Below are 16,794 nucleotides of genomic sequence, written 5' to 3'. Positions count from 1 at the left end.
ATCTTTTTGGAGGACCATTGGCTACATCCATAACAATTTAAAAATTCACATGGCCTTTGATTTAGCAATCATACTTCAAGTAATTTATCCCAACAAATGTGTTGTCATACACATATAAAGAGGAATAGCTAAGACTATAGCAAAATTTGTAACAGTAAAAATATGGAAACAACTTAAACGTTTGCTGATGTGGAATGAGTTCAGTAAGGAACAGCACAATTGTATAGGGTAATACTGTGCAACATTAAAAACACTGAGGCTGACTTATATGGGCTGATAAGAAAGGACTTCCAAGACATAATGCTAAGTAATAAAAGCAGGGCAGAGGTATTATACATATTATATGTACATACTCTCACACACAAGAAAAATATACTAGCAAGGACTAATCCTGGAAAATATCTATCATACCCAATGTGGCCAAAGTTCATTGGCTTTCTTAGCCCATGATCATATTGCCAGTGAGTAGCCAAGCGAGGACACACACCCAGATCTGTCATACTCCAAAGCTCACGCTGTTAATCATGATGCTATATGCCATTTGATGACGCTAAAAGGACAAAAATAGCAAGAAAACAAATGGCAAGACATTTCCTACTTTCTACTTCCCAAACAACCAGGTGTAAAAATGAACAGACCCATAATAGAGGAAATAATGGAATTTTACAAAAGAAAGGCATATTCATCTTTAAGTTCTTGAAGGGAAAAAGCCAATGTGGTAGAAGAATATTCAGTTCTGTCTCCTCTTCCCAGAGATAATCCAAAAAGACAACCAGAATTAGTCAACATTAAGAACCTTTGGTCACTTATATGAGTTTTAAGTGCCAAGCCTACCAGGCTGGAATTCTTACCTTCCGGCCATCCATGAGACCTGGTGTTTTCCTTACTGGCTTTAACTAAATTCCACCAGTTTAAAAATTAAATAAATCCCCAGCTTGCTTGACAGCTTTGTGTGTCAAATAAACCTACTAATCCACAGTGAGACATATAAACATCCTTCCAACACACTGCCGACTCATTGGGAAGGAGGGAAAACTCCCAGATGAGTTCTGAAATTTGCAGCCTGGGACCTGGCAAAACTGCGTTCTAGCCCTTGTGTTAAATTTTTCTATGCCAAAACCAATAATAAGAGCTGCCCAGCCCTCAAGGATTCACTTTTCTTTGAGAACAAATGCTAATACCCAGGGTTTGGCCAGAGCCAAAAAGCTCTGTGCCCATGATCCTGTGACCCAGCTGAAGCAAGCTGAGCCAGGGAAACCAGGGGCCTCAGCTGGACCAGTCCAGTTCTCTATCCCAGGAATCTGAAGTTGAGAGCAAAGTGACTGACAGCCTGTTTTATCACTAGGTCAGATAAATGGCAGTACCCTACAGAGAAAGCCCATGAATTCCTGCTCCCGAAGCTCCCAGAGCTCACCTGGCATCGACCCTCCTCAGGCCTCAACAATGCTTCTTCCATTCTGTGAGCCGGCTCAGCGTCCGTTTTCCTCAGGCCACCTAGAGTCAGTTTCTGTTGTTTTCAAGAACAAAACAATATGAACAATACACCTCTGCTTGTTGCCTACCCAATACTCACTTCCCGTTTCTTTTACTAACAGAACCCCTGATTTCATTTGGCATAACTATATATCCAATTAAATACTCAATCTCCCATCCTCCCTTGCAACTAAAGGTAGTCACATGACCCAGTCCTGGCCAATGAAACAAGTGGAAGTCACTGGTGGTGCTTCCGGAGGATCTCCTTAGAGCGACTGCATGCCAGACCTGTCATCTTTTGCCCTTTTCTCTCACTTTCTTACTTCACTGGAATGCAGACTGATGCCCAGAAGTAGATCCGCCGTCTTGTCACCCTGAGGTGACAGCCACACACTAAGGATGGCAGAAGAGGAAATAGAGAAGGAGACTGTGTTCTTAAAGACATCCTTGAACAGCTGTATTGGCCCCACCTCATGATTTTTTATGTGAGAAAAATAAACCCCATTCAGCTAAGCAGCTTGAACAGGTTTCCAAAACAAAGAGCTGAACATGATCCCTAGGGACACACTACCTGTCCTCTTGTGAAGTCTCTCATGTGAACTGAATTTAGTGCAAGTATGAAGAGAGAATCTACTAGTACAGGTCGAGGCAGGAAAGGAAATAATGACGAATAAGGACAGGTCTACCCTCTTATGGGTTAACTCACTGTAATAAAAGGTAGAGTTAAATCAGTGAGAAACAGAAGTATAAATAACTGCTGTAGAAAAAGGGGGGGAAATGAAACCTGACTGAGAGATGAGGGAAAGTGTAACAGCAGAGGTACCTGATCTGGGCCTGGAAGAACAAGCAGAACTTTGATAGGCAAAGGGCCCACGGACCAGGGGCAGAGCACGAGCAAGTGCCGTAGGTGTGCTGGAGAACGTCCGTTAAAGAGCTCCTGGGCAGCCCCGTGGCTTAGCGGTTAAGTGCGGGCGCTCCGCTACTGGCAACCCAGGTTCCGATCCCCGGCGCACACCGACACACTGCTTCTCCGGCCATGCTGAGGCTGTGTCCCACATACAGCAACTAGAAGGATGTGCAGCTATGACATACAACTATCTACTGGGGCTTTGGGAGGAAAAAAAAGGAGGAGGATTGGCAATAGATGTTAGCTCAGAGCCGGTCTTCCTCAGCAAAAAGAGGAGGATTAGCATGGATGTTAGCTCAGGGCTGATCTTCCTCACAAAAAAAAAAAAAAAAAAAAAAGAGGTCCTCATCTGCTGTGATCATCCAAACACTTACTAACAACGAAGGCTGTCACTTAGTGAAGACTTACCCTGCACCAGTTTTTCACATGCTTTTTCTCCATAAATCCTCACTACAAGCCACAAAAAAGTAAGGTACTATTATTAGTGTCCCTATCTTGTAGATGAAAAATATTGAAGCAATATGAAGGATGACAGAGCTAATAAATGGCAGATATAGGATATTGGCATGAGTCAGTCTGGCTCCAGAGCCCAGCCTCTCAGTCTCTTTGCTCAAATGCTTAATAATATTCTTATGAAGGACATTATTGAAAGATGGGAGTGGCTACTGGCACATGGAACTAAGTGGAATCTAATGGCTAAGAGGACTAACAAATTTGTAACAGCATTGTCTTGTCAAGAGCCTGGACTAAAAGTAACTGCTTGTTCAAGACTTAAAACCACACTTGGGCCCCTAAACATCATTCATTGGTCAAGAAAGGAGCTGAGTCAGCTTCCAGGTAAGGTATATAATCCCTATGTCCACAATACTTATGACCGAGGAGAATAATGTAAACAGAAGAATATCCCAAAAGGCAGAGCCAGGGGCCAGGAAGGATCATTTACAATGGAAATACTCCCTGTGAGCAGAATGGAAACCTTGTGAAGGAATATCCTCCAATAACAAGCTAAAAAGTCCTGAAAATGTGAGCCCAGAGGGCTTTCAGAATTACTCTACATCAGTGACTACTGCGTATCTCCCATTCTTCCCCATTCCGAATGGGAATGGTTATTAAAATTATCCTGATACTGCCTCTTTCATAGCTGTATATTGCAGACTTGGATGAAAAGGAATTTTATTTTTTATAAAATGTCATCAAAACAGAATCAAGAAGAATTATAATCTTCTGTTTCCAGCAGTATTATGGATAGATTCTGAAAGGCCCATCCCCTCGAAACAACTAGATCCTGCATAAGGCATACTTTTAATTTCATTGCTGGGCTCACAGGAAGCAAGAGTAATTCACAAAGAGAAGGTAATACACATATGTACTCACAAAACAAATTGAACTCAAACTAGCAGTAAGCACATAGGAGCTGTATGGTTACACTGAGGGTGAACTGTTTTACAGAATCAGTGTTTCAACTGTAGGACTAGATCTTAAGCTAATATCAAGTTGGGGGTGGAGGCTAAATCTGAATTTCACAAAATAAGCCTGAGACTCTGGAATTAACTAAAGTGGCCCCAATATTGGTAGCACTCCGTTTCACAGCATAAGCAAAACAATTGCAAGACCTCTCTGGAAGAAACCATCCTCAATTTACAATCAACCTCATATGCTCTTAAAACCAAAGATTAGCCAACATACAAGGAAATGAACCACCATGAGGGAGAGACAGCAGAAAAAAACAATATCAGACTTAGACTCTTCTTTCCCCCAAGGACTTGAGATATTAGAATCAGATTGAGAATTAAAAATGACAGTGTATGAAATGATTTTAAAAACAAGAGATGGAATCAGAAAACTATAAAAAATGAAAGTAGTTTTAAAAATGAACCAAATAACTTAGAAATAAAACTTTTTATTATATATATTATAATATGTATTACATAAATAACAGTTTATATTTATTATATATTATTATCAATGGGTGGAATAGAGATTAAACACACCTAGTGAGAAAATTTGTGGATTAAAAGATAGAGCTGAAGAAATTACTCAGAATACGGTACAAAAAGACACAAATGAAAATTCCCAAAATAGAGATTGTAGGATAAAATTTTAAAAAAAGCAAAAATCCTGAATAAAATATTAGCAAGGTGATTTTATCAACTAATCAACCATGCCTAAATGAATGCAAGGATTGTTTAATAGAGTAACAGAGGGGAGAAAATGAACATATAAAGAAAAAATTTTGATAAAAACCAACATTTATTTATGATAAAAACAATCAGCAAAATAGGAATAGAGATTCCTTAATCTGATAAAAAAAAATACATCAAAAAACTCCTAACAAATATTACACTTAGTAGTAGAAGGACAGAGACACTTGCTTTAAAGTCAGGAGTAAAACTCATCATTGCTTCTATTCTATGTTAAAACTGGAAATTCTAGCTGGAAGACAAGACAAAAAATAATATAAAAGGTCCACTCTGTCCACTGAAAGGATTAAGAAGCAAAGACTTGCACTAGCAACGGGCACACCTAACACTCAGATATTGGTCTCTAACACTATTCTACACTGAAAGAAACCAGGGCTCCTCAGAGAAACCACTAGTTCCATGATTCCAGGGTTTGGGCCAGGTTGGGACAAGATGAACCTGAAATATCCTGGAATATGCCAGAAAGTAAGGAGGTCCTCAAAAAATGACGAATGTCACAAAAACACAGGAGCCAGCTTTGGGCATTAAAATAATTAAGGATAGTAATGAATTATAAACCATTGGGAGAAAATATAGGGATTCATGAGTTCATTCCAATAAAAAGTAGATAGGTAAATAAAGTCGAATAGTTATAGTAAAATGCTAAGAGCTGACTGATGAATATGGAAGGTACCCTGGAGTTGGAAAATTAGCATTTTGCAACCATCTAAGAGTGGATTAGGAAAGAAGTAAGAACGAATATTAAATATATAGGGGAATTTTGATGAAGAGCTGGATATCTACATGGTCTTTGTTATTAGTTGCAAGGAAGAAACATAACTAATAGTACAGTGGAGAAATCAGATAGCACCTTAACTGGGTGATCAAAATTAACATGACCAGGGCCTGCCTGGTGGTGCAAGGGGTTAAGTGCGTGTGCTCCACTTCGGTGGCCCAGGGTTTGCGGGTTCGGATCCCGGGCGAGCACAGATGTACCGCATGTCACGCCATGCTGTGGTGGTGTCCGATATAAAGTAGAGGAAGTTGGGCACGGATGTTAGCTCAGGGCCAGTCTTTCTCAGCAAAAAAGAGGAGGATCGGCATCGGATGTTAGCTCTGGGCTGATCTTCCTCACCAACAAAAAAAAGAAAAAATCACCAAGGAGGGACAGATGACCATCAGGTGCCACCAGATGTGATACCCTCAGAAGGACATATTGCTCACGTGGTGGTCTTCTAGCTGAGTATGTATAACCCATAGGCAATCACAAGGAACCATCAGGCAAAACTAAACTGAAGAAACATTCTCTTAAAAATGTGTAGAGAGGGGCCGGCCCCGTGGCTTAGCAGTTAAGTGCACACACTCCGCTACTGGCAGCCCAGGTTCGGATCCCAGGCATGCACCAACGCACCGCTTCCCCAGCCATGCTGAGGCTGCGTCCCACATACAGCAACTAGAAGGATGTGCAACTATGACATACAACTATCTACTGGGGCTTTGGGGAGAAAAAAGGAGGATAGGCAACAGATGTTAGCTCAGAGCCGGTCTTCCTCAGCAAAAAGAGGAGGATTAGCATGGATGTTAGCTCAGGGCTGATCTTCCTCACAAAAAAAAAAAAAAATATGTAGAAAGGGGGCGAAAGAGGAGCAGAGAAGGGTCTAAATGCAATGTGATATCCTGGATTGGATCTTGGAACAGAAAAAAGTATTACTAGAAAAACTGGTAAATCTGAGTCAAGTCTGTAGTTTACTTGATAGTACTATATCAATTTTAATTTTTCAGTTTTGACAAATGTACCATAGTTATACAAGATATTAACATTAGGAGACGCTGGGTAAAGGATATATGGAAGCTCACTGTACTATTTTTGCAACTACTTTGTAAACCTAAAATTATCTCAAAATAAAAGGTTTTAAGAAGAAAATAAAAAAGAAGAGGGGCTGTATGTTTCAAAAAATGCCAGCGTTATAAGACAAAGAAAGGTTATGGAAACGTTCCAGATTTAAGGAGACAGAACAACTAAATGCCATACCTGACCCTAGCCTGTAACCTGTACTGGTAGGATAAAATTGGTGTAAAAGATACTGGGTCAATTGACAAAATTGGAATATGAATTGTAAAGTATGATATCAATGTTAAATTCCCTGATGTTGATAACTGTACTATGATTATGTCAGAGAATATCTTATTCTTCAGAAATACCAAGGGAGTATTTAAGGAGGGGGGAGGAGTACGCAAGTGACAAAGGGAACAAGGTAAGAGGTCAACAATAGGTGAGTCTGGGTAAGGGGTTATTGCCATGTTAATTCTCATGCTAACTACCCCGAGTTGGGTTAAATTTCCCAGGTTAAGAGCACAGTCCTCCACGAGACTACCTTCGCTTCAGACACCAGTCATAAGCTCTGGGGTTCCCAGGCCACCCATACTTTGACCAACTGGTTCAAAGTTTCCAACTCAGGTTCGATAATTTGCTAGAAGTCAGGAAAGCACAAGACTTATGATTACAGTTTTATTAAAAATGGTACAAATCAGGACAAGCCAAATGAAGAGATTCATAAGGCGAGGTCTGGGAGGGCACCAAATGTGAAGCTTCTGTGTCCTCAGGACATGTCACCTTCCCAGCATGTAGATTTGATTACCAATCAGGGAGGCTTTCCTGAGCCTCAAGGTCTAGAGTTTTTATTGGGGTTTCATTACATAGGTATAATTGGTTGAATCTTTGGCCACATGGTTGAACTCAGTCTTTAGCCTTTCTCTCCTCCCCACAAGTCAGGCTGATTCCACCTGGCCCAAAGCCCCGACCATCTTATCACATGGTTGGCCTCTGTGGCCCGGCCAGCCCCCATCTTCACTCATGAAATGCCAAGGATTTAAGTGTTACCTCCCAGGAAACAGGGACAAAGGCTAGTCACATTCTTTTTTTTATTCCAGCTTTATTGAGATATAATGGACACTAAACATGGTGTAAGTTTAAGGTGTACAGTGTGATGATTTGCTACACATATGCAAAATGTTTACCACAATAAGGTTAACACATCCTTCACCTCACAAGACTACTACATTTCTGGTTTTATTATGGTGAGACCATTTAAGATTTATTATCATAGCAACTTTCAAGTATACAATATGGTATTATTAACTACTGTCATCGTGCTATACATTAGATTCCTGGGAATTTATTCATCTTATAAGTTAAAGTTTGTACCCTTTGATCAATATCTCCTCATTTCCCCCACCCTTCAGCCCCTGGTAACCAACAATTTATAATCTGTTTCTATGAGTTCAATGTTTTTAGATTCCACATAAGTGAGGTCATGTGATACGTTCAAGTGCCACATAACAACATTTCAGTCCACAAGGGACTGCACATACAATGATGCTCCCATAAGATTAGTACCATATAGGCTAGGTGTGTGGTAGGCTACACCATCTAGGTTTGTGTAAGTACATTCTATGATGTTTGCACAATGACGAAATTGCCTAACGATGCACTTCTCAGAAATTATGCCCGTCGTTAAACAACACATCACTGTTTATGTCTTTCTCTGATTTATTTCACTTAGTATAATGTCCTTAAGGTACATACATGTTACAAATAGCAAGATTTCCTTCTTCTATATGGTTGAATAATATTCCATCGTATATACATACATCACATTTTATCTATTCATCCATTGATGGACACTTAGATTGTTTCTAATATTCTGACTCAGTATTGTTCTGTTCAGATTTTCTATTTCTTCATGATTCAGTTGCAGTAGATTTTATCTTCCTAGGAGTTTATCCATTTCTTATTGGTTGTCCAATTTGTTGGCATATAATTGTTTATAGTAGTCTCTTATGATCCTTTGTATTTCTGTGGTATCAGTTGTAATGTCTTCTCTTTCACTTATAATTTTATTTATCTCTTTTTTCCTAGTCAGTCTAGCTAAAGCTTTGCCAAAATTGGCAAAGTTTCATATCATTGTGGTCAGTTTACCTTCTCAAAAACCAACTCTTAGATGTGTTGATCATTCCTATTGTTTTTGTATTCTCTATTTCTGATCTGATCTTTGTTATCTCCTTCCTTCTGCTAATTTTGGCTTAGTTTGTTCTTTTTCTAGTTCCTTGAGGTATAAAGTTAGGTTATTTATTTGAGATCTTTCTTTTTTTAATGTAGGCATTTATCACTATAAACTTCCTTCTTAGTGCTTTTGCTGCATCTCATAAGTTTTGGTATGTTGTGTTTCCATTTAAATTTGTTTCAAGATATATTTTGATTTCCCTTTTGATTTCATCTTTGACCCATTGGTTGTTCAGGAGTGTGTTGTTTACTTGCCACATATTTGTGAATTCCAGTTTTTCCTTCTGTTATTGATTTCTAGTTTCATATCATTGTGGTCAGAAAAGATACTTGGTATGATTTCAATCTTTTTTAATTAGCTAAGACTTGTTTTGTGAGATAAATATGATCTATCCTGGAGAATATTCTGTGTGTGCTTGAGAAGAAGGTATCTTCTGCTGCTTTTGGATGGAATGTTCCGTGTACGTCTGTTAGGTCCATTTGGTCTAAAGTATGATTCAAGTCTAATATTTCCTTATTGATTTTCTGTCTGGATGATCTATCCATTGTTGAAAGAGGGATATTGAAGTCCCCTACTATTATTGTATTGTTGCCTATTTCTCCTCTCAGCTCTGTTACTATCTGCTTAATATATTTCGATGCTCCAATTTGGGTGCACATATATTTACAATTGTTATATACTTTTTTTTTTTTTTGTGAGGAAGATCAGCCCTGTGCTAACATCTGCCAATCCTCCTCTTTTTTTGCTGAGGAAGACCGGCCCTGGGCTAAGATCCATGCCCATCTTCCTCCACTTTATATGGTATGCCACCACAGCATGGTTTGACAAGCAGTGTGTCGGTGTGCACCTGGGATCCAAACCAGCGAACCCCAGGCTGCCACAGTGGAGCGCGCACACCCAACCACTTGCGCCACCAGGCCAGCCCCTACAATTGTTATATCCTTTTGATGAATTGACCCCTTTATCATTATATAATGACTTTTGCCTCTTGTTAACATTTCTGACTTAAAGTCTATTTTGTTGAGATAAGTTTAGCTACCCTTGCTCTCTTTTGGTTTCCATTTGCGTGGAATATCTTTTCCATCTCCTCACTTTGAGCCTATGTGTGTCCTGGAGCTGATATGAGTCTTTTATAGGCAGTATATGGTTGGGTCTTTTTTTAATGCATTCAGCCGTTCTATGTCTTCTGATTGCAGGATTTAATCCATTTATATTTAAAGTAATTATTGGTAGATAAGGACTTACTGTTGCCATCCTGTTAATTGTTTTCTGGCTGTTTTGTATTTCCTTTGTTCCTTTCTTCCTCTTTTGCTGTCTTCCTTCATGAATTGATGATTTTTTTTAGTGGTATACTTTGATTCACTTCTCTTCATCTTGGATGTATCTGTTATAGGTTCTTGTTTTGTGGTTACCCTGAGACTTACTTGAAACATCTTATAGATATAACAGTCTATTTTAAGCAGATAACTTAATTTCAATCACACACAAAAACTCTATCCTTTTACTCCCCTCCCCACATTTTGTTTTTGATGTCACAATTTACATCTTTTTATGTTGTGCGTCCATTAACAAATTATTGTAGCTATAGCTATTTTAATACTTCTGTCCTTTAACATTTATATTAGAGTTAAGTGGTTAGCACCACCATACTACATTCTTAGAATATTCTGAATCTGGTTGTGTGCTTATCTTCACCAGTGTGTTGCATATTTTCATATGTTTTCATGTTACTAATTAGTGTCCTTCTGTTTCAGCTTAAAAAACTCCTTTCAACATATCTTGTAAGGTGGTTCTAGTGGTGATGAACTCCCTCAGTGTTTATTTGGGGTAAATCTTGCCTTCATTTCTGAAGGACAACTTCGCAAGATAAAGTATTCCTGATTGGCAGTTTTTTTCTTTTAGTATTTTGAATACATCATCCCATTCTCTCCTGGCCTGCAAGTTTTCTGCTGAGAAATCCCCCGATAGTCTTATCAGCCAAGTTCTTTATGATACAACTATATATAAGTGTTTTTGTACTATTTTTATTTTGCAACTTTTCTGTAAGTTTTCTAGAGAATAAATAAAAAATATATGTAAAAGGTATAAAGACTAACTAGGAAGAAAGCAAAACTAACAAGAGTCACAGGGAATGTGTTTATATATAAAATCAAAAATATATAAACAAAAATTATCAAAACTAATAAGAGTTCAAAACGTTTTGAGATGTAAGATCCACACACAGACGTCAACTGTGTTCCTATATGTGAGCAAGTATTAAAAAAGGTAATATTTTAAGGATCCCGTTTATAATAGCAACAGATACATATAGTATTTGGGAATCAAGTATGAAACATTTACTAATAACTGAAAAAGAATAATTTATAAACATTAAAGACCTAAATAAATAGATATATGCTATGAACATGATATCTTACTATAAGGATACCAGTTCTCCTCCAAATTATCATGACAGGGTTGTTGTTAATGTTTTGGTTGTTACTGCTGTTTTTTAAAAGTGTGTTTGTGCATTTGTGTGTGTGTAAACAGGCAAGCTGAATCTTAAATTTTTATGAAAGAGCAAAGAACCAAGTATAACCAAGGCATTTCTTAGAAAGAATAAAAGGACTAGCCCTAGCAGGTATCAGGACTTACAATTAAGCCATAGTAATTAACACAATGTGTAATTTGTTACATGGATAGACAGAGCAAATGTTAGTAATTACTGTATTGAGTAGACCTTTTTTGGCTGCAATAGTGGGAAAACTGGCTCAAATGGCTTAAACAATTTATTAGGAAATCCAAAAGTAGAGTTATTTTCAGGGTTGATTAATTTTGTGGTTTGACAGTGAGATCAAGGAACCAGGTTTGTTCTATCCCTTTGTTCTGGCATCCTCAATGTGGTGACTTTGTCCCTCAGGCTGGCCCTCTTCATAGCTACAAGATGGCTGCCAGAGTTCTAGGCATCACATCAAGATACAGTAATGATGAGGCAGAAAGGGTAAATATCTTCATATGTTTCTTTCTCATAAGTTAGCAAACCTTTCTAGAAGGCCCAAAACAAGTTTCCCCTGATGTCTTCATGGCCAGTATTGTATCACTCACTCAATCCACAAACCAAATACACTCATTCCTAAATCAAATACTGGCAAGGGGATTAAGGTCAGCATAATTGTCTTAGACAAATCATTCTAGGTAGAATGAATGTTGGGATGTCAACCATCAGAACAAGAATGTTAATTCTGGTTGGTGAGCAAAATAATTTTTGACTTTATTCTTTAAACATTTTTTCCTTTTTCTCTCAAGATTAAAAAATAATCTATCCCCAAGTGAAACTCAGATGTCCTACTTAGAGATCATCATATTCAACCCTCTCTTTGAATAGATATGGAACTGATACTGGACTGGGTGGGACCCAGCCCTTACTGTGGATTCTTGACCTCGTGCAGGAAGGAATTCAAGAGTGGGTCAGGAGAGATTATACAGGTTTATTAAAAGGCAAAAGCCAGGCTGATTAGACAAAAGCTGAGGAAGGAAAGCAGGCCAGGCTGACCGGGTGGAAACTGACCAACCATCCCCAAGTGGGGGTCTGGGGTCCTGATTTATAGTGGTTGAAGTGGGCAGCTGGGGATTGGTCAGCTTCAAATGGGGAGTCAGGCTGGCCTCTGGAGACTGGTCAGTTTGAAGTGGGAGTCAGGTGGGCTGCTGGGGACTGGTCAATGTGAAGCAGGGATGCTTAGGCAAGGGGAGGGGCAGGTTAGGCAAAGGGAGGGGTATTTTCACAGAGCTCGGAGTTCCTGGAACTTGTGAGTCGCAGGCTGATGGTTAATCTTGGATGCTGGGTGACAGCTGCATCCTGCTGCTGCTCTGTCTGCTGCTCAAGAGACAGTTTTGGTTCTGCCTTTTTACCTGTCTCAGAACAAGTTGAAAAACCAGTATTTGTTGAGTTCCTACTAAATGCCAGATGTTGTGTTAAGTACACCATCACATCCAATCCTCACAATCTCCCTTTGAGTCTTAGTAATTGTCATTCCTAAATAATAAAACTAAGCCTAGAGAAGGAAAGTAACGTGCGTAGAGTCACCTGTTGAAAAAGTGTTAGAGCTGGGACCATACCCTGATCTTTGAACAAATATCTATTCTTCAACCCAGACCTGTGTTCTCTACCCTTTACTGTTCCAGGAGGGAAACAATTATCCTTTGAGATATACATTCACATACCAAAAAGAGTTGGCAAATATTTCTCAAAATAACATGTTTTCTTCTCCGTAAACTGTGTAAGGAAAAGAGATGGTAAATTTCAGAATTCTTAGAACCTGCTCTCCACCATCAGACAATGTGTTGGAGCAGGATGGTAGATTGCTTCATAGGAAACAACTCAATCTTTCAGTGAATTTCCCAAGAAACACAGAAGTCTGTGTGTGAGGAAAACACTCTTATATTTCTCCTTTACTCTCACACTGCTTCCACGCTCACAACAGTTGCCAAGTATGTGGGTTTTCCAAACGTTGAGCAATTCTCTGCTACACCAGCTGGGTGTCCTACAATTCAGTTCAATTCCGACACTAACTGGAGTTAGCACAGACCCCACAGGTCAAGGACTGTGACCTTGAGACTGCCCATGAGATTGCCCCCCACTTCAGACACCAATTGCAAGTAGTAGATCCCTAGGTTGCCCACAACTTCTGTTGGGCCTTGCTACAAATCAGAGGTTCCCATGACCCCCCACCTTAAATTCCATTATCTGCTAGAACAGCTCAAAGAACTTGCAGAAACATTTACATTTACCAGTTTGTTATATAATAAACAATATGATAAAGGATACATATCAACAGCCAGACAAAGAGACACATAGGGCGAGGTCCGGAAGTGTCCCAAGCATAGGAGTTTCTGTCCCCATGGAATTGGGGTGTACCACCACCCTCCTGGCATGTAGATGTGTTAACCAACCCCAAAATTCCAGGAACCTCATACTATTGTGATATTATGGAGGCTTCTCATGTAGGCATGATCAATTATTAACTCCATTTCCAGCCCCTCTCCCCTCCCTGGAGAATGGGGGGTGGGGCTGAAAATTCCAAGCTTCTAATTATGGGCTTGGTCTTTCTGGTGACTATCCCCCATCTGGGAGCCCACAAAGAGTCATTAAAACAAAAGACACTTCTATCACCCAGAAAATTCCAAGGGTTTTAGGAGCTCTGTGTCAGGAACCAAAGTCAATGACCAAATATTAGAACAAAAGATGCTCCTGGTAGTCTCCTCACTTAGGAAATTACAAGGGTTTTAGGAGCTCTGTGCCAGGAACTGGGGTCAGAGACTAAATGTTAGAACAAAAAATTCTCCTAGCACCCATATGTACAAGAGTTTTGAGAACTCTGTGTCAGGAACCAGGGGCAGAGACCAATATATATATTTCTTATTATTTCACAGTCTGGGATCACCCATTGTGCCCATTCATGTAAATCAACTTTCATAAGCACTGGGACACCTTGGCTTCCTTAAAGTGTGGGTACATCAGGGTTTGTCAACAATCCAAGGTGACTTAGGATCAGATGACTAACGAAGGAGCAGCAGTGTCGCAGGGAAAAACTTTGAGAAGAAAAGGATGAACCTGGCCAGTCAGACGGAAACTAAACAGCCCAGTGCTGGAGAGAATCGCCTGGCCGGTGGGGAGGACATGATGAATAGGCCCCTCTGAGGCTGCCTGTGATGGAAGCCAGATTGTCAAAAACAGACAGCAAACCAGGAGAGAGAAGAAGTTAGATGGTGCTGTCAACTTGCCAGGGGATATGCAGCAAAGAGCATTGGACTTGCATGAAGAGTGAGGAGAAAAAAAAGGAGAAGGGGGTGACAAGTTTTTTAAACAGCCTCCAAGGACACCTGTGAGAAAATCTGGGGCATCTGATATCATAACAATGATGAGTTTGCAAACAGGTAACCTCATTACCTTCCAGGAAATGAGGCTCTCTGTTGGCACCAGGTCTGCAGGCCGAGGGGAGCCAGCTGAGGGTCCCCACATTCTAGCAAAGCTCGGAAACTCAAACATGGTGCTCTGGAAGACAAAATGCTCCTGGAGCTGTCTGTTTAGCAGCTGAACAACAGTGGATGAGCCAGAATTGCCTGCCAGTCTCTACCCCTATTCCACCCCGGAAGGAAGGGATGCACTCGGGGCAGTTAGGAAGGCTTGGCTCTGCTCTGGAGCCGAGACTGGTAACTCCGGAGAACCGTGGGGCAGCTGCTTCATTAATTCCATCTTAAAATTTATTGTAGAAGGACAAGCCTATTAGCCTGCAGCAGACCAAGGAATTGAAAACCCCTGGGGAAAACTAGCAAGTCCAGTATGTTCACGATGTGCTCTACAAAGGCCTAGGCGTTCTGTAAAAATGCTCAGGAACACAACTAGTGGGCAGAGGGGAGAAACAGCAGGCAGGGCTCCAAACAGCAGGCAAAGCTCCAAACAGCAGCTTTCCTTCCATGAGCGTCAAGTTACAGCTAACATCTGTGAAGGACTCACAGTACACAGGCGGTGTGTTGAGCACGTCACACACGTTCTCTCACTTAGTTCTCACAGCAACCCGAATGAGGTGATGCTATTAATAGTCCTATTACACAGGCAGGAAAGTGAAGCACAGAGAGGTTAAGCAACTTGCCCAGGGTCACACAGCTAGTAATTGGCAGCAGTGGGATTTAAATCCAACTCTTCACCACTGTATTATACTGGAGTCCTCTGTGAGGTTTCCTGTGATGAACAGCTTTTCTCCTCATACACAGGAGAGGTTTTAACTAAGGTGCCTCGCAGGCAGCAACCATAAGACTGCCAGCCTGTGACTCATCAGAATCTCTGATGACAGCCCCTGAGTAGCGAGAGTCACAGCTGCCCTGCAGTTTACTCTGCCATCTGTTAAAATGAGGGGAATATTCAATATTAACCTCTTGTGGGTCAGGGAGGCTTTGTGAGTTGTAAGGATTTAATGTCTGAAAATCACCTCCTACAGCTATATCGTGAACTTCACAGTAGCCCTCCTGCGGACATGGCTCTTTTTCTCTTTCTCACTCCCAGAGCTAAAGAAAGAGCAGGGGCCAATCTGAGGGCTCTATCTAGACGATCGCCACAAAGGTCAGCATCAAAAAAGGAAAACGGAATAAGTAATGAAATGGGGAGAAAGGGGCTGTCGGTGGAGTTGATGGAGAAAACGCTGAATAAACGTGGGAGGTGGACAAATGAACACTATTTTTTGTACTAAAGAAGAAAACTGTCTCCTGAGGAATCGCTGTTTGTTTTTATGAGACAATGAAAGACAGCCCTGGTTTTCTACCTTGCCTGTAAGTAGTCTCAGTTAAATTTTATGCTCAATTTCAGTCTATTTCCCTAGCTTAGGTTTTTGACAACCAGCTTCTCCCTGACGATAAAATTGAAAACCATCCCAAATAAGGTAACTGTGCCTTGTTGTGATCTGGCTTCATATTCTTTTGGGCAAGTGGGCAGAAGATAACTAATAAACTATTATGCTAAGAATGGAAGAGAATACACACTGGCACAACCAGGTCCTTTCTCAACCAGGATTTTCTCAGAAACAAATCCCACTCTGGGAAATAAAGTCTGAGAAAAAAATTAATCGCTTTTTAAAAATTTTGTATTTGACTTATAAATGTTTAAAATTTTTAAAATTAACTTCAAGCGTTTCTAATACAGAAAGAATATAAAACAAACATGAAAATACTAGCATCTGGGTGGTAGGCACACAGCTCTCTTTTTCTGTGCATTTGAAATATATCATAATTTTGAAAATAAACCCAAATTGCTGAGAGAGAGGACCAGCTGGCATGAGAATTAGAAACCCTAGACAGCTTGGTTTTTGTGATAAAAATAGCTCATATTTTGAATCGGAAGTCGGGTGAGATTAAGGTATGAACAAAACTCTTAATCTGCAGCCTTCTGATTGTTCAATCATTCAAAGACGATGATAGAGCTCCACTGTATACTTAGTACTTTTCCAGGCCTTAAGGATGCATGGGTGAGTGGAATAGATATGGTCCCCGCCTTCCTTAAGCTTCCAATCTAGTGGAAGGAACAGACAAGAAGTAAACAAACAAACGAGTGAATAAACACACATTGTAATAAGTTCTCTGGAAAAAAAGCACACAGTGTTGAGATAGAAAGCAATGGCAAGGGGGCTTTACCTAATTTAGA

This window comes from Ceratotherium simum, chromosome 4 (assembly GCF_057802395.1).
Source record: "Ceratotherium simum simum isolate JZ-2026a chromosome 4, ASM5780239v1, whole genome shotgun sequence".
Taxonomy (NCBI): domain Eukaryota; kingdom Metazoa; phylum Chordata; class Mammalia; order Perissodactyla; family Rhinocerotidae; genus Ceratotherium; species Ceratotherium simum.
Note: the sequence above shows the minus strand (reverse complement) of the source record.